Source organism: Gigantopelta aegis, chromosome 5, assembly GCF_016097555.1.
Source record: "Gigantopelta aegis isolate Gae_Host chromosome 5, Gae_host_genome, whole genome shotgun sequence".
NCBI classification, from domain to species: domain Eukaryota; kingdom Metazoa; phylum Mollusca; class Gastropoda; order Neomphalida; family Peltospiridae; genus Gigantopelta; species Gigantopelta aegis.
In genome coordinates this window covers 24,837,184-24,857,115 of record NC_054703.1, presented here as the reverse complement: position 1 = coordinate 24,857,115, position 19,932 = coordinate 24,837,184, and the positions used below count along the sequence as shown (strand labels likewise).

General features: G+C 39.3%; 1 protein-coding gene and 1 long non-coding RNA gene across 2 annotated transcripts in view; both read right to left on the bottom strand.

The window, feature by feature from the left end:
- Positions 1 to 19,932, bottom strand: part of LOC121373734 (balbiani ring protein 3-like) — a 242,574-nt gene that overhangs the window by 206,869 nt on the left and 15,773 nt on the right. The gene's annotated exons all lie outside the window — the stretch shown is intronic.
- On the bottom strand, positions 13,759 to 18,879 carry LOC121373736. Its single transcript, XR_005958119.1, has 2 exons — positions 18,630 to 18,879; positions 13,759 to 13,861 (listed from the first exon to the last, which is right to left on the bottom strand). It is a non-coding gene; the product is annotated as an uncharacterized LOC121373736 (long non-coding RNA).

Below are 19,932 nucleotides of genomic sequence, written 5' to 3'. Positions count from 1 at the left end.
ATGCAATATTGCTTCAAATCTGACACACGTTTTCTCGGTTGTGGTTAGCCCGAGTACTCTGCCGTTCGAGAGCTAGACTGACACCTGTAGGGATATGATCGCTCTCTCAGTCAGATATTACTCTATAGCAAAAACACGGAATGGTTGACTACAACATGGGAGACAAATGTTATCGCTCTAATACAACAATAATCCTATATTTGACGCTAAATACCATGACAATAATCATTTTCGAGTTCGCCGATGACAAACATTGTACATACTAAACACTAATACAGACATTGCATGAAGAAACCCGACAACACCCCCTTTCAATAACTGTCCAGTTAAATACGTAGGAGCTGACGGGTTTCATCCTGTAGTGTGTGTATTAGTGGTGAATAAGCAAAATATTTGTCATCGGCGAACTCGAAAATGATCAACGTAAATATATTTAGCGTCAACTTTGCCTACCGGTGGAGTGTAAGCATCTGACAGAAACTACCGGCCTCGGTGGCGTCGTGGTTAGGTCATCGGTCAACAGGCTGGTAGGTACTGGGTTCGGATCCCAGTCGAGGCATGGGGTTTTTAATCCAGATACCGACTCCAAACCCTGAGTGAGTGCTCCGCAAGGCTCAATGGAGGGTGTGTGTGTGTGTCTTTTGCCCTCGTTCTTTCTTTCTTTCTTTCTTTGCAATTTAAAATTAATGTGTTTATATATATATATATATATATATATATATATATATAGAAGAGAGAGAGAGAGAGAGAGAGAGAGAGAGAGAGAGAGAGAGAGAGAGAGAGAGAGAGAGAGAGAGAGAGAGAGAGAGAGAGAGAGAGAGAGAGAGAGAGAGAGAGAGAGAGAGAGAGAGAGAGAGAGAGAGAGAGAGAGAGAGAGAGAGAGAGAGAGAGAGAGACGTAAACGCAAAATCTTTAAACTACATGACGTCATTGTTTGCGTTTGCAAAACCGTGAGGACGTCATATTTAGTACCGACAAGGTCATTGGTTTGTAAGCGTCAAATTGTCCAATAGTATTGTTCGTTAGACCAATGCAGAATATTTCTCACTGAGAAAATATGGAGAATATTTTCCCTGTTATGAGTGACCGCTGGGGTAATAAATAAATATAAAATATATATATATATATATATATATATATATATATATATATATATATATGTGTGTGTGTGTGTGTGTGTCTATGTCTATGTCTATGTCTATATGTCTATGTGTCTATGTGTATATCTATATGTATATGTATATATATATATATATATATATATATATATATATATATATATATATATATATATATATATATATATAATTATATACAGTACCATGCCTCCCGCCCCCGGCCACCTTCAGACACATGATGCGTACCTACAGCAATAATGCCACGCTTTGGACACCATTTCTCTTTTGTCGGCTTGTAGCTCGAAACAACCATTCGTGAGGCAGTGCACAACCTACAGAACAGAACTGAAAAAAATACAGAGGCTTTCATTAAATTTAAAGTTTGTTTTGTTTAACGACACCACTAGATCACATTGATTTATTGATCATTAGCTACATGTTTTCATTAGTAGCAAGGGATCTTTTATATCCATCATCCCACAGACATGATAGCACATACCACCCCACAGACATGATAGCACATACCACAGCATTTCATATACCTGTTGTGGTGCACTGGCTGGAACAAGAAATAGCCCAATATGTATTCAAACAGTTACCAAGCTAATGGCTGTTTAGAAAATTTAGAAGCTTTGAACAATATAAAAAACCCAATCCAAATAACGAAACCCCATTCCTGCAAAAAAGAATGAAAGAAAAGCCTATCGGCTATTAAATGTCAAACATTGGAAATGTTGACATATAGTCTGAGAATTATTCCATTTATGTTTTTGTTATTTTTTATTAATATAGCTAGAATTTCAGCGCAAATAATAAAAATATAAGGAGAAAGTGGATCACCTTGTCTACATCCTCTTTCTAATTTATATGTCTCCGACAGAAAGCCATTTTGAATCACCCTCGACATTGAATTATTATACAGAATTTTAATCCAGTTTTTAATTGAGGCTTTGAAATTAAAAATGTCTAATGATTTTTCAATAAATGCCCATGATACAGAGTCGAAAGCTTTTTCAAAATCTACCAAAAGCAGGAGACCTGGTATATCGAGAACGTCCGTGTAGTGCATGATATCATATATTAATCGAATGTTTTCACCAATATATCTACCTTTAATGAAACCAGTTTGATCGTTGCTAATTATTTTATCTAGCACTGTTTTTATTCTATTGGCAATACAGCCTGAAGCTAGTTTATAAGTACAGTTAAAGGCCTCCGATTTTTAAAAATCTGTTTTGGTTTATTTGGTTTGGGAATACAGGTAATGATACCCAGCTTTTAGACTTCAAACATTTCTTTGACAATATAAATATAATTTATTGATCTAATGATAAAATAATCTAAATCAATCCAAAAGAACTTGAAGAATTCAGCAGTGAATCCATGAGACCCAGGGGTTTTTTCTGCATATTTAAACATTAACTGACTTGAACTTCTTATTGTGCGCATGGATGCCTGGTTACTGTTACACAGGATGACGTCGATTTCCCGAGGAAATTCTTTCTCTTCCAAAATAGTCAATTTCGAAGAATTTCATAATAAAGTATCTTATACACGAATCTACCGGCCTCAGTGGCATCGTGGTTAGGCCATCGATCTACAGGCTGGTAGGTACTGGGTTCGGATCCCAGTCGAGGCATGACATTTTTAATCCAGATTCCGACTCCAAACCCTGAGTGAGTGCTCCGCTCCAGTTGTGGCCATGATACACTGTATGGAACGAGAAAGAAAAAAAAACACCCCATAGTAACTTAAATAATAATGTGGTTCGATCCTGCGACGCAAGCACCTTAGGCGACCACTCAACCGACTAGCTAAATCCCGCCCTATGGTGAATTAATTTTTTTTTTAAAGATTGAGGGTTGCATCTAAGGTCAACAGGACATTCTCGGACCATTGGTTTGGCTTGGTGCACGCACGCACACGCACACGCACACAGAAAGTATACAAATTTACAATATATTTTGTAAGTATTATATTCGGCAGATTTATATGTGTGTGTGTATATGTGTGTGTGTGTGTGTTATGTGTGTGTGCGTGTGTATGTGTATGTGTGCGTGTGCGTGTGCGTGTGCGTGTGCGTGTGTATGTGTATGTGTATGTGTATGTGTATGTGTATGTGTATGTGTATGTGTATGTGTGTGTGTGCGTGTGCGACGTCTCTCCTCCATCTGTATTGGTTAGACAGCCCAGATAGCTGAGAAACAAAACCCAAAAAGAAAACACAAAAAAAGAAAAAACCCAACTCACCATCACCAAAGCAAAACACAAAACAAACAAACAGACAAACAACAAAAACAAACAAACAAAAACAAGTCGATAGTATATATAATTTGTATCGTCCTGTCATCGTGTGTTCGAGTCCTGGCGGATCATACGCGCGTGATAATAATAATATAGTCTATCCTACGTCATGCTGCATTACGTTATTGGTATTGTCACAATTTTGGGGAGAACGAAAAACCCAAACAAACAAATATAGTATCGACAGTAAACGTTCACATCAACGGGTCCCACAACAACGTCGTTCTTAATGCACCTCAGCTACAGAACGCTAATTTCTCCGGCAACGTCAACAGCAGTGTTATTCTTCAGTACCAGGAACGAGTAAACGTCACTAATAGTCCAGAAAATAAATCAACCGGAGATGGTTGCTGGGAAGAGAGAAGTGAGACTGATGCTAGGAGTCAGTATGACGCATCTGTTGACGCAGACTCTGTGTCGTCAGTGTACACAGACTCTTTGGCGTCAGTGAACGAAGACTCTCTTGCGTCAGTGAATGCAGAATATGTTGCGTCAGTGAACGAAGACTCTTTTGCGTCAGTGAATGCAGACGCAGCGACGTTAGTAAACGCGGACGCAGCGACATTAATCAACGGAAACATTTTTGCGTCAGTGAACGCAAACGCTTTTGCGTCAATGAACGCAAATGTTTTTGCGTCAGTGAACGCAAACGCTTCTGCGTCAGTGACCGAAGACGCAGCGGCGACTCTAGCTGGTGAACTTACTGAACGTTATGGGGGAACACCGGTCAAGCCGGGAGACCATGTGTGGATTCTACGACGTCATGACGCCCGCAGATCGTCGGTGTGTTTCGCAATTTACGTCGGAGGCGGAGAAGTGATAACCGTGTTGCGCGGAGACAACGAAGTGAGGACGATCGACGTCCCGCGAGGAGGAGAGTTCTACGTGTACTGGTCCTGTGGTCACGTGTCGCGTGTGTACTCCAGACCGGAAATAATCGAGCGATCGAGACGGAGGCTCGGACGCAGATACAGGACGTCCGTGGATTTTATCGATGATGTCCGCGGCGTTTTTGATGGTGCAGTCTGCAGTCTGCAGTTTTGTTGTTGTTTGTTTGGGGTTTTTTATTGCTTGTTTGTGTATTGCTGTTTGTTTAGTTTGATTGTTGTTGGTTTTTTTTTTTTTTTTATTTATTTATTTATTTATTTATTATTATTATTATTATTATTATTATTATTATTATTATTATTATTATTATTATTCTCGTGAAGTTTACAATCATATTTATTTATTTATTTATTTATTATTATTATTCTCGTGAAGTTTGCAATCATATCGCAAGCGCGACTCGTGAGATATGATTGCAAACTTCACTCGATGAGATATAAATCATATTTACTTGGTTATACTTTTTGTTTAATGCTTTACTCTAGCTATTGCGTTTATGGGTTTCTGTTCTGTTCTGTTCTGACAACTATCTATTACATGTATACGTGTTTATTATGTATGCTATACATAAGGATAATTTACCCATGAAATATAGACTCGGGGAGAACAGATTCTGTTCACACGCCTTGAAGTTTTCCGACAAAGCACAGATTCTACTGGAACATAGACTCGGGGAGAACAAATTCTGTTCACACGCCTTGAAGTTCTCTAACAAGACACACACTCTACTCAGGAAAACATATTCTGTTCACACGCCTTGAAGTTCTCTAACAAAACACACTCTGCTGGAACATAGACTCGGTGAGAACAGATTCTGTTCACACGCCTTGACGTTCTCTAACAAGACACACACTCTGCTGGAACATAGACTCGGGGAGAACAGATTCTGTTCACACGCCTTGACGTTCTCTAACAAGATACAAACTCTACTGAAACATAGACTCGGGGAGAACAGATTCTGTTCACACTCCCTGAAGTTCTCTAACAAAGCACAAACTCTACTGGAAGATCCGAGAGACAGTTTTGTGTCATAATCATAACTTATCATTACATGTTGGAGTTGAAAATAACAACCTACAAACCAACTTGTGATTTCTGTTATTCATTTAAACACAAGAAAAATTACTCTGTATTAATACTAGTTTGAATCGATTGCTATTTAACAATATTTTAAAAATATCTACATTGATCGCTGAAGATGGCAAATACTTATATAGTACTGGATGTAAAATATCAATGCTACTTTCAACATATTTAAACAACAAAAAAATCCATATTCAGTTAAGCTATTGCTTTTTTTCTGGGGGTTTTCTTCTTCTTTTTTGGATTTGTTTTTGTTTTTTTGTTCTGTTATTTTTTCTTGTTTTTGTTGTGTGTTTTTAAAATGTTGTTGTTTATTGGTTCCTTTTTGTTCTTTTTTTCGGCGGTGGGTGAGTAGGGGGAGGGCACTCGCGTGGTCAGGAAGATAACCGTGTACCGGAAACTGAATTCCACAATACTGACATTCAAAAACACGTCTTTGTATGCTTATATAGATAGAGCGAGTAAACCACTTGCACCGACCAGTGATCCATAACTGGTTCAACAAAAGCCATGGTTTGTGCTATCCTGTCTGTGGGAAGCGCAAATAAAAGATCCCTTGCTGCCTGTAGTAAAAGAGCAGCCTGTGTGGCGACAGCGGGTGCTCTAGTGGCGTCGTTAAATAAAACAAACTTTACTTTACTTTTATATAGATAGATTCCTAGTCCCATCGTGCTGTACAACACGAAGTGTTTCCTTGTTGCTTTTTTCAGTATATGAACTGACAAATAATTGAATTAACGACATCCACCTGTTGTAATGGATATCTCAGGTTTAAATCTCGAGTGTCCTTTATCGGTGATGAAAGTACAGACCGGAGCTAGAGGACACGCGAGCGACTGACGTATTGTTGCGCGGAGAGGGACGTAACCCAGTGGTAGAGCGCTCGCCTGATGCTCCGTTGGTCTTTTCTTTGCTACTAATGGAAACATGTAGCGTGTTTGCTCTCTAAGACTATGTGTCAAAGTTACCAAAACGTTTAACATCCAATAGCCGATGATGAATATATCAAGCAACTCTACTGGTGTCGTTAAACAAAGAAGAAAAAGTTTATGTTGTTTAACGACACCACTAGAGCACATTGATTTATTAATCATCGGCAATTGGATGTCAAACATATGGTCGTTTTGGACGAAGTCATGGATACAAAACCCGCTACATTTTTGTTTCCATTAGTAGCAAAGAATCTTTTATATGCACCATCCCACAAACAGGATAGCACATACCACGGCCTTTGATGTACCAGCCGTAGTGCACTGGCTGAAACGAGAAATAGCCCAATGGGCCCACTGACGGGGATCGATCCCAGACCGCTATACCACTGGGCTACGTCCCGCCTCAAAAGAATTCAATCAAAGACACCATCCTGCTGTAACAAATATCTCAGATTTATAGCTCGAGTGTCCTTTATCGTATAAGTATAAGTATAGACCACACGCAGCTAGAGGACACTCGAGCTACCTCCCCGCCATGGAATCGTGGGGTGGCGAAGTCAGCACCCGATTCCATGATGGGCGTGCCTGAACCGTTAGGATGTGGACACGGTAATACAGTTTCCTTCCCCTTCCCGAGCGACTGGCGTATTGTCCCGCGGAGAGGAACGTAGCCTAGTGGTAGAGCGCTCGCCTGATGCTCGGTTGGTCTTTTCTTTGAAACTAATAGAAACATGTAGCGGGTTTGCTCTCTAAGACTATGTGTACAAATTTCTAAATATTTGACATCTAATAGCCGATGATGAATAAAGCAATGTGCTCTAGTGGTTTCGTTAAACAAAACAAACGTTAACAAACGTTTTTACTGTTATGCGGTGTGTGACACAGCCCAGAGTAAAGTGGTCGCTTGATGCGCGGTTGGTTTGGGATGGGATTCACGTCGGTGGGCCTATTGGGCTATTTATTGCTCAAGCCAGTGCACCACGACTGGTATATCAAAGGCCGTGGTATGTGCTATCCTGTCTGTGAGACAGTGCATATAAACGATCCCTTGCTACTAATGAAAAACAATGCAGCGGGTTTTCTCTCTGAGACTATATGTCAAAATTACCAAATGTTTGACATCCAATAGCAGATGAACAAATAATTAATCTGCTCTAGTGGTAACGTTAAACAAAAGAATCACACTTTTTTTTCCTCTACATTTCGGTATGTTATACCACAAAGCTAAATAGGTCTACTTGTCACCGGTGTCGTAACGGAAATATTTATTACCAGTCGAGTTACGAAATAAGATAGGTAGGCCTAAATCCCCCCCCCCCCCCCCCACCGTGTAGTCCGTCTTTCAAGTGATGTCGACGTCGAAAAGAAGTCTGTGTCTATCTCAATCAGTGTGTGTTTGTGTAGATGTGTTTGTGTGTGTTTGTGTAGATGTTTGTGTGTGTTTGTGTAGATGTGTTTGTGTGTGTTTGTGTATGTGTGTGTGTTGTGTGTGTGAGTGTCTGTGTGTATGTGTGTTGTGTGTGTATATGTTTGTATGTGTGTGTTGTGTGTGTGTTTATGTGTGTGTATATGTGTGTTGTGTGTGTATATGTTTGTATGTGTGTGTTTGTGTGTGTTTGTGTATGTGTGTGTGTTGTGTGTGTGTATGTGTGTGTATATGTGTGTGTGTGTGTATGTTTATATGTGTGTGTGTTTGTGTGTGTTTGTATATGTGTGTGTTGTGTGTGTGTTTATGTGTGTGTATATGTGTGTTGTGTGTGTATATGTTTGTATGTGTGTGTTTGTGTGTGTTTGTGTATGTGTGTGTGTGAGTGTGTGTGTGTGTATGTGTGTGTATGTGTGTATATATGTATATGTGTGTGTCACGGGGATCCTATAATACCCGTAACTGAATAAAACACGATTATCCAAATATCTCTGTGCTTTCGATGAAAACCATTCTATACCACACGACCTACGCATTAAAATATGGGAGGTAACTCTCATACATGTATGTTATGGATTCGGCAGTTAACTGGCAAAGTTAATTCGTGGATGTCCGATACCAACGGACGCATCCGAGATGTTCCGAATAGTCGGTAAAAAACGTTTTGTGGGTATGATACATTTTTGGCGTGTTTTGCTCAGAAAAGTGTTAAAACACGCGTGACGTGGGAAAAAAGAAATACGATTCTGACTTCACAAGAGAGTTCTCTTCAAGACAGGTAGGAAATGTTTTATTTAACGACGCACCTCTTCAAAACAGAACCAATATATTGTTCAGTTTCTTACTACTTATGACTACCTTACAATTGCTTTGTGTAACGGTTGTAAATCTTACGTGCGCTATACGTAAACCTCGCCATAAGTTTCTATAATTGACTTTAGTGTGTTTTGTTTTACGACACCACTAGAGCACATTGATTTATTAATCATCGGCTATTGGATGTCAAACATTTGGTAGTTTTGACATTATATAGTCTGAGAGAGGAAACCCGCTACACTTTTCCATTAGTAGGATGGGATCTTTTATATGCCTCATCCAACAGACAGGATAACACATACCACGGCCTTTGATTAACCAGTCGTGGTGCACTGACTGGAACGAACGAGTACGAATCCAAACCGATGGTCCCAGAATGTCCTATCGTCGACCTTATAATGATAATGAGGGTGGGGTGGGGGGCGTAGCCCAGTGGTAAAGCTTGCTGCGCGGTCGGTCTAGGATCGATCCCCGTCGGTGGACCTACTGGGCTATTTCTCGTTTCAGTCAATGCTCCTCAACCGGTTTAAAAGGCCGTGGTATGTACTATCTTGTCTGTGGGATGGTGCATATAAAAGATCCCTTGCTGCTAATCAAAAAGAGTAGCCCTTGATGTATCGACAGCGGGTTTCCTCTCTCAATATCTGTGTGGTCCTTAACCATATATCTGACGCCATATAACCGTAAATAAAATGTGTTGAGTGCGTCGTTAAATAAAACATTTCCTTCCTTATAATGATAATGTACGGAAGCCAGTTAGTGCCACTTGAAAGTCAATTTTTTTATCTAGTAATTACAAGATAACTAACTCGTAATTACGAGATAGCTTCACACTAACTTTGACATATACTCTTTAAAAAAGTAGGGAAACTCTAATAAGAATTTACAATTGCCAAAATTGTTAGGATAATTAGCTGTGGGAATGGTTATATGATAATAGTGAATTAATTGGGTAGTTTGCAAGTGCATCACCCAGTTGCCCCGTACACGTGCGTGGGGTTTTATTGTCGATTTTGACAATTTCCAGGAATGTCGATTAATCACCGTGGAACATTATTTCTGTCAATCTTTTTCATTCTGTGGATCATACAGTTGTTATATTTTTGTTTTTATTCATTTTTTATTGTTTGAATTTGCGATGCGGCGTATGCAACTGATACAAAAATGGGAACTTTCAAATTTCACTTCTGACCCCAGTCGTCCTTCAGGATCTTTGGTGGTCATTAAACCCAGGGGCGGATCCAGGATTTCGTTAGGAAGGGGTCCCAAAATAATGAAAAGGGCCGAATATAAACGACCCGAGCTCCCAAAGGGAGCGATATCTGTAATAGGAAGGACATTTTTCATTTAACGACGCACTCAACACATTTTATTTACGGTTACATGGCGTCAGACATATGGTTAAGGACAACACATATTTTGAGGAAACCCGCTGTCGCCACTTCATGGGCTACTCTTTTCGATTAGCAGCAAGGGATCTTTTATATGCACCATTCCACAGACAGGATAGCACATACCACGGCCTTTGATATACCAGTCGTGGTGCACTGGCTAGAGCGAGAAATAGCCTAATGGGCCCATGCACGTTTTCGAGGCAATTTAGTGTTTTGCTAGTTGTTCTGTTTGGACCATTTGTGAATTTTATATATAATATGTTATAGGTCTTGTCTGATTGTAGAACTCTCGACCAGTTAGTCCATGAACCAGAGGAGCCAGTCAGTACTAACTTCATCTACCTTTAGTTTTGCCATGTACATCTTCATAAATATTTTATAATATTTTTATTTAGTTATTTTGTTAATAATTTCTTGTGAAATATTGCTTACACAAAAACAATTCCAAGAAAACTGTATATATATATATATATATATATATATATATATATATATATAGGATGTAAATATTAATTACATGTCAAAATAAGCTTCTGCTGCAATAGGATCATTCAAAAAGAATATATGAGGTGCTGAGCGTAAATTTTATGTCAAATTTCTACTGAAAAATAAACTGTGTGAATTGTATTTTTTTAGGATTACAAAACATGTCAATATTGGTAACATATTTAAAGTCTCCAGTCCAAGTTGTGTATTCCTAAATGCCCTGACACATATTTTACAATGCTTTTAATATAGTCACCCTTCTATAAAAAAAAATATAACTGTCGTGGAAATGAGGTTAGGGTAACAAAACGAGAAGATACACATAGAATGTTCTGAGTGCGGCAATGTTATCATACATTTGCTATCCCTAGGAATGTAGTCTATGAGCATTCGCCCCCCCCCCCCCCCCCCCCGGTCAAAGGTCGAGTCCTGGCTTATGGACTAAGTGTCTTTCCCATAAATCTAGTTCAGCATCAATGACTGATGCATCAGATGGGTTGGGTAAATCTTCTTTGTGGTATTCAGTTAAAGGCTTGGTCAATTCCACTAATCCTGACCTCATGATGTATATGGTATTAGGTGGAGAGACTTAACTGCAGTAACGTGGTTGCCACTGACTCGTTTCGATAACTGTTGTATGATGTGATCCAGACGCGGTATAGTGAGGTTTCTTCTGTAATATTCCTCTGGGTCCAGGGTAGGCGCATTGCGGTGATGTTGTTCTGCAAACAACTTCTCGGAACCGATGGACAGACAGAAATGGTATTAGCCAATTTAACAGCTTGGTTGTAACAATGTTGAATATCTGAATATTGAGCTGATCTCAGATTTTCGACCTATAATGGGGCGTCACGTCCAGATAGCGTCTTGCGCCACCCTAGACTCTTCACATTACCAAAGAACATGCACTATAGGATAGATCTGAGGAATTTCATAAACGTTCTATGTTCAGTTTCAGAACTGCGTGACTGTAAACGAGTTTACAGTGTGTACCATAAATGTGGATGGGGCGTTACTTGGGAAGTTTCCCTTGAGCCACCCTGTTTTTGTTATGTATTGGTGGGAGGGACACTATTGAACACCTCTTTATCAAATAATAAATATTCTACGTTTACTTTCAGAATTGTGCATCCGTTTACTCCTTTTAAATACCTTTAGTGTTAGAAGATTTTGGCGTGGATTTCCACTTTGCTTTATTTCTGAGCCATCCCATATTATCGTTTATTCCTAAGCCACTCTAAATTGGTTGTTTTCATAGACAAACACTTGTATTGGAATTGAAGTTATTAAAGAATGTTAATTGCATCTTTCAGAAAAATATTCTGAATGTTGAATGTTGTTCTGTCAGAGCAATATTGAATATTGAATGTTGAACGTTGAATATCACACGGATTTCCATTTCCCTAATTACACATAGAAAGCTATATCATACGTTTTCCTTCTCTAGTATGTTGGGGCGAGACGTAGCCCAGTGGTAAAGCGCTCGCTTGATGCGCGGTCGGTTTGTGATCGATCCCCGTCAGTGGGCCCATTGGGCTATTTCTCGCTCCAGCCAGTGCACCACGACTGGTACATCAAATGCCGTGGAATGTGCTATCCTGTCTATGGGATGGTGCATATAAAATATCCCTTGCTGCTAATCGAAAAGAGGAGCTCATGAAGTGGCGACAGCGGGTTTCCTCTCAAAATCTGAGTGGTCCTTAACCATATGTCTGACGCCATATAACCGTAAATAAAATGTGTTGAGTGTGTCGTTAAATAAAACATTTCCTTCCTCTAGGGATGTTGGTCTCATATCATTATGAGCAGTCGTCCATGCGATACCAACTGGCCACATTTTTGGTTCTGGTTCATGGTCTTATACTATCAATGGCAGATCCTGGAAATTGGGGGTAGGTAGAATCATTCATCGATTCATTCGTTCGTTACTTCCATTCTTTCCAACTGTATTTTTCTTTCCTGTCTGCTTTTCTTTATGCATGCCATCGGTCTTCAGGCTGGTAGGTACTGGGTTCGGATCCCAGTCGAGGCATGGAATTTTTAATCCAGATACCGACTCCAAGCCCTGAGTGAGTGCTCCGCAAGGCTCAATGGGTAGGTGTAAAACCACTTCCACCGACTAGTGATCCATAACTGGTTCAACAAAGGCCATGGTGTGTGCTATCCTGCCTGTGGGAAGCGCAAACAAAATATCTCTTGCTGCTAATCGGAAAGAGTAGCCCATGAAGTGGCGACAGCGGGTATCCTCTCAAAATCTGTGTGGTCCTTAACCATATGTCTGACGCCATATAACCGTAAATAAAATGTGTTGAGTGCGTCGTTAAATAAAACATTTCTTTCTTCTTTCATTCATTACATACCTTGGGCAGCTTTCATCTCTAAAACTATGCGAGAATTACCCACTGTCTGACATACAACAGCCGATGATTAACAAATCATTGTGCTCTAGCGGTGTCGTTAAACATTTAAAAGAAACCTTAAAAACAATTCTAGTGGTATCGTTAAACAAATAATCTTTAAGAAGGAAGGAAATGTTTTATTTAAGGACGCACTCAACACATTTTATTTACGGTTATATGGCGTCAGACATATGGTTAAGGACTACACCTGTATTGAGAGAGGAAGAAGAAGAACGAAATGTTGTATTTAACGACGCACTCCCATGCGCGTGCTGTAACCTCACCGTGGAAATTGGCCAATACAGCACAATTGATACAATTGGAATTTTGAGTCAGTATCTATCTGTGATATTTGTGTTTTTGCACTCTTTTTATTTGAATATTGAATTTTTGTATTGATGTTGATCATCACTTTATTAAAAAAAAAATTGCATTACCATAGTTTGACGCCCAATAGCTGATGTATTTTTCGTGCTGGGGTGTCGTTAAACATTCATTCATTAATTTAACGACACACGCAACACATTTTATTTACGGTTATATGGCATCAGGCATATGGTTAAGGACCACACATATATTGAGAGACGAAACCCGCTGTCGCCACTTCATGGGCTACTCGTTTCGATTAGCAGCAAGGTATCTTTTACATGCACCATCCCACAGACAGGATAGTACATACCATGGCCTTTGTAACACCAGCTGTGGAGCACTGGCTGGAATAATAAATAGCCCAATGGGTCCACCGACGGAGATCGATCCTCACAGATATTGAGGGAGGAAACCCGCTGTCGCCATTTCATGGGCTACTCTTTTCGATTAGCAGCAAGGTATCTTTTATATGCACCATCCCACAGACAAATCTTTAAGAAGGATTTAACCACGCGTTCTATTAAAATTACAAAATACATAGGACACGAGGAATATTTTATTGTTCACTAATGTACACCACAGATTAAGATCTGTTTTTCAACACAGTCTGTATGTCAAAGAACTCATGGCATGGGGAACACTTTTGCTGAAAAAGAAAAGAAAACGAAAGGAATATAAAGATTTTTTTTTTAGGAGGACACTTTTCTGAAAAACAACAACAACAACAACAAAAGGAATATAAAGAAATGTTTGTTAGGAGGACCCATTTCCGAAAACAAAAGAAAAAAGAAAACGAAAGGGAGAGTAAAGTAAAGTAAAGTAAAGAAATGTTTCTTAGGAGGAATAAAAACGAATGTAAAGAAATGCTTGTTAAGAAGGATACTTTTTTTTCTTCTGAAAACGAAAAGGAAACGAAATGAATGTAAAGAAATGTTTCTTATGACACGTTCTTTCCAGAAAAAGAAAAAGTAAAGTAAAGAAATGTTTCTAGGGAGGATACTTTTCTGAGAAAAAGAAAAGGAAAGTAAAGTAAAGAAATGTTTCTAGGGAGGATACTTTTCTGAGAAAACAAAAGGAAAGTAAAGTAAAGGAATGTTTTTAGGCAGGATACTTTTCTGAAAAAAGAAAAGGAAAGTAAAGTAAAGAAACGTTTCTTAGGAGAAACACAGACAGTCAGGCACGGGACAAATTTTAGCTGAAAATATAATAAAATATGATATATAGAGGTTATTACCGGAGTGTTTTTCGGTATCGTCAGTATCATATATTAGGAATAAAAATTGTATTATGCGAGTCTCTGGCGAGCATAATACATTATTTTTATTCCTAATATATAACATTGAAGATACCGAAATACACGAGGGTAATAATCTCTTTATCATATAAGCTCAAGCTTAATACAACGTGTTTTTATAAATTGTACACGCAACTTTAATTCCAGTCCGCCATTACTAGATATTCAAATGACGTAAGATTCTATTTCTTACATATCCTAAGAAACCATGTTTTAAGCTAATTTTAACATCTTTTTCGACTAAAACATATTTACATCCCTTGAGCTTGTAGCTAACGTACGCGTCACAAATGATTGGCAGGTCAACTACACGTCACAATGCAATCGATTTCAACCGTGCTGGGTTTTGGTTTCATTGGAAGGTATGGCATTGGTGACCTGGTCATCACCTAGAAGCAGCCAGTCGGATGTCTTTAAAATGTTATCACACGTATATGTGTTAAGAAGTATGTGCTATTGAAAATAACGAATGATGTTCGCACCAATGGGCGTGCAAGAAAAAAAAAATCCAGATTGAAATGCCATGGCGTGTCAGTGTTATGAACAACGTTATCGGTTTTCTTTCTTCTTATTAATAATAATAATAATAATAATAATATAATATAATATAATATAATATAATACAATATAATATAATATAATATAATATAATATAATATAATATAATAATACTATAATAATAATAATAATAATAATATTATTATTATTATTAATACGTAAGTTTCAAATTTAATTATAAGGATTGTTCGTTCTCTAAAATTATTATTTATTTATTTTTACGTTCATCTGGGTATCCACAAAAAAAACGACCAAAAAGAATTAACAACTTTGTAAACTTGAATGTGAACAGCTTCGCCGATTCAAACAGTTAGCCCATGGTTATCTGTCCCGGGTCGAATCCCTGGCTATCTAGACACCGAACTCGTGACGGACATGCCTGAAACCCCAGTGGTATAGAAACATGTGAAAATAGTTCACGCCCACGCACACGGTCAGTTCAGGTTATAGGGTTTAAAGTGCACATTCAGAACAAGCTCTTGTAGCGCACGCCTGTCATGGATGCACGGCTCCTCCGTACATGACAGGAAAAGGGTTTGGGGGAGGGTGAGAGGAGGGACCGCCCGCGCTGGCAAGTGCAGGAGAGCACCAGCAGCCCGACCAGGGTCGGTAGCGAGCGGGGGCAGATTGTCGGTGCTATTGAATTTTGAATATTCCGTAGGATTAAGTCAAAATGTAAAATATTGCGCACAAAAACCCCCCACACGAAATGTTTTATTTAACGACGCACTCAACACATTTTATTTACGGTTATATGACGTCAGACATATGGTTAAGGACCACACAGATATTGAGAGAGGAAACCCGCTGTCGCCACTTCATGGGCTAGTCTTTTCGATTAGTAGCAAGGGATTTTTTATATGCACCATCCCACAGACAGGGTAGTACATACCACGACCTTTGATATACCAGTCGTGGTGCACTGGCTAGAACGAATATTGCGCACATCGATAGAGAAAAGGGGTAAGTTAGGACATGTTTTCTTTTATACCTCAATTAACTTAAAATAAATAACAATCTTTATTTAATTATCAGATATGACAGGTGCCCCAATGACATGAGGCGGAATGCCAATGGAACTTTGGGGGAGGTTTGGAGGGGATCGTAAAAAAATTAAAATTAATATATAATAAAATTATAACTGTCGCAAAATTTAGGGAGGGGGGAGGGGGCGGGCCAGCTAGATCCGCCTCTGTCAATGGGCTATTTGACGTTCTAGCCAGTGCGCCACGACTGGTATATCAAAGGCCGTGGTATGTGTTATCCTGTCTGTGGGATGGTGCATATAAAGGATCCCTTGTTACTAATGGAAAAAATAAAGAGCGGGTTTCCTCTTTAAGACTATTATATGTGGCAATTACCGACTGTTTGACATGCAACTGCCGATGATTAATAAATCAACGTGCTTTAGTGGTGTCGTTAAAAAAACCTTTCTTAATACTAAACATTAATACATACATACATACATACATACATGTACACACACACACACACACACACACACACACACACACACACACACACACACACAAACACACACACACACACAAACACACACACACACACACACACACACAAGCCAATAAGTATGGAAGACAATTAAGAATTGCTTACTTAGTTAGGTACGCATATGTCATGATTGCAAATAAAACAGAGTTGTACACTTTAAAATTCGATTATCTAAAAATTCCAAAAGTATGACGTCGCAGGTTATTCGTTTGGATCCTTCATATATATATATATATATATATATATATATATATATATATATATATATATATATATACTACTCAAAAGAATTTAAGGGTCAAAAATTTATAACCAAATAAGTTTCAGAGTGTATTAGATTGATGATGTAAACTACACCAACATTTTTATTTATTGTTCCATATTTACAAAAAAACACAAATAAACGTCACTGTATACAAGAAAGTCACATGACATGCTGTCAAAGTTGAAGGTTGTCAAACATGGATTTTACACATTAGAACATTCGTTTAATAGTGTGTGAATCCACCCCTGGCGCGAATACACTCGACACATCGTTGCCTCATGCTGTTGATCAGACGTCTGAAGAACTCTTGGGGAATGGCCTGCCACTCTGCCATAAGAAGTTGACCCAGATCATGAAGGTTGGCCGGAGGGGCATGGTTATCCCGAACTCTCCTGCCTAATTCGTCCCAGGCGTGCTCTATTGGGGCCAAGTCAGACGAATATGCTGGCCAATCCATCCTGGCGATACCTTGTTGTCTGAGAAAGTCCGTTACCACCCTGGCGCGGTGGGGTCTGGCATTGTCATCCTGCAGAAATGCCCCGCCGCCAATCTGCTGAAGGCCTGGGAGAACAAACGGCCGGATAATCTCATTCAGATAGCGGATTCCATTCAGACTGCCATCCACCACATAGAGGGGGGTCCTGTGGTGGATAGAGATGCCGCCCCACACAATGACGCTGCCACCACCGAACCGGTGACGCTGTCTAACGTTAACGTCAGCGAAGCGCTCCCCAGGACGTCTGTAGACACGAACCCGACCGTCGTTGAACTGGAGACTAAACCTGGACTCATCAGTGAACATCACTCGACCCCACTGAACACGTTGCCACCGCAGATGAAGCGTGCACCAGTGACGTCTGGCCGTTCTGTGACGTGGTAGGAGTGGTGGTCGAACAGCCTGGCGACGGCAGCGTAGATTATTGGCTCTCAGACGATTGCGTATGATTTGATCAGACACTCGAGTTCCAGTCGCAGTCCGCAGATTGTCACGTAATCGGCGTGCAGTGGTTGTGCGTTGACGTAGAACCATATTGGTGATGTAGCGGTCCTCTCTATTTGTAGTGCTTCGGGGTCTTCCCGAACGTGGACGATTTCGAACAGAATGCGTTGCTTGGTACCGTTGCCACAGTCGGCCAACGACACTCTGACTGACACCAAGTCTCAGATCAACATTTCTTTGCGTATTGCCATCCTGAAGCCAAGCAATAGCCCTTCCTCGATCTTCGATAGTCAGTTGAAGTCGTACCATTGTCGAATTTGGAGTGTACACCGTACACGGACGCAAGCTCCAATTATACGGAAATTCAGCATTGGGAACATGGAATACACGTGCAAAGCGTGCAAATGAAGCGCTTTGTGAAAAAGCAAGTTATGGGCACTTAGCAGACCTTTCGCTTTCGCCCTAATTTACGTGCAAATGTAAGCATGTTTTCGCCATTAGAACTAGTCGACAGTGTCAAAGACAGTGGATTTTAATTCATTTATGGGTTGCTTAGACCCACTTTCGTCAAAATGGAACAATACCATGCGTGACATTATGGTCTAGCTAATATAATTGACATTCAGAAAATAATGTCGAAAATATCGTCTGACCCTTAAATTCTTTTTGTAGTATATATATATATATATATATATATATATATATATATATATATATATATATAAATTATTTAGGGTAAGTACGAAGTTTGACGTACAGAATCATATCAAAGTGTTAATATATGAAGATTCATTTACAATGGTAATTTTGTGGAACATGCCGCTTTAACGAACAGATAACAAACTTACGACAGGTGCACGTCTTGCAGCCATTTTTGTCCTTTACGTATTTGAAACCTCCAGGACAAACCATAGCAGGGCAAATGACATTCTTGGGACACTCTGTAACAAGACGAAAGTTTAAAGGTGAAGTATCTCAAATTCCAGTGGAATAACTGACGCTCAATCAATCAGGAGCTTGGTCATTCACTGCGTGTGTGTGTGCTTGCTTATTTCTGTCACTTCTTTGAAGCATGTAATTAATGTTACCATTTTTGCTTCTGATATAGCCATTTGGTCAGTTGCCGGAATACTAAATCGATGGGTATCGTCACAAATATTTCTTATTACAATCCAAATACACCAAATATCATAGGACCTACGTTTGCATTTACAAAGGTCACAAACAGCTACACGGAGAGGGTCATGTGACTACTAGGGAGTACTCTCAACCGACAACTACTGTGCAACACATAAACACATTATTTTCGTTAGCCAGTCTCATGCCAGAGCACCTCCTCGTGTTTGCTGTTGTACAAGAAGCAGTATACCACTTGCACAGTTGTTAACATTTAGTACTAAATGAAGCTCGTGACAACTGAAAATTATTTCACTCGGGACATAAATTTGATAATAACTGGTAACTTGTTTATTATCCTCTATGTACGTCCCACTAGAACGTCAAGTGGGACTAAGACCTCAACGTCATACGACTAGCGCATCACGACCGTAACAAAACGTTAATCAAAATGAGCTCAGTGATATAAATTGATATCGATTAAGAGAAACATCTTACAATGCAGCAAACTCAGGAATGTCCCTTTAAAGGGTAATAAATATAACATTAAACTTGCTACCATTTGGAAGCTTTTTAATATTCGATTGCAGTAGGCCTAGTCCTTATCAGACCTACCATTCGTCTACGATATTAAGGTCATAGCTAAAGGGAAATTATTACCGAGAGGTTCATTTTGCATGTCCATTCCAATATTTATTTACATGCTCCTATACCACTAGAGTTTCGAGCATGCCTGTCCCGGGCCCGATCTCTGGATAGCCAGTGCTCTGATCTGGGACAGAAATATTAGGACAATTGTGAATTTTTAATTCCAAAATAAAACATGGGAAAAATTAATAATTTGTTTGCGCAATCCAAATAACAAATACAAACACCACCTACTTATATTAGAATTTTTTTTAATTTTGGCGCGTTTAGGCTGGGCAATCTAAATTAAATCAAAACAACTATTTATCCGTATGCCCTTAAAGGGACATTTCTGAGTTTGCTGCACTTTTTAAGATGTTATCGACTAACAAAATTTGTTAACGGTTG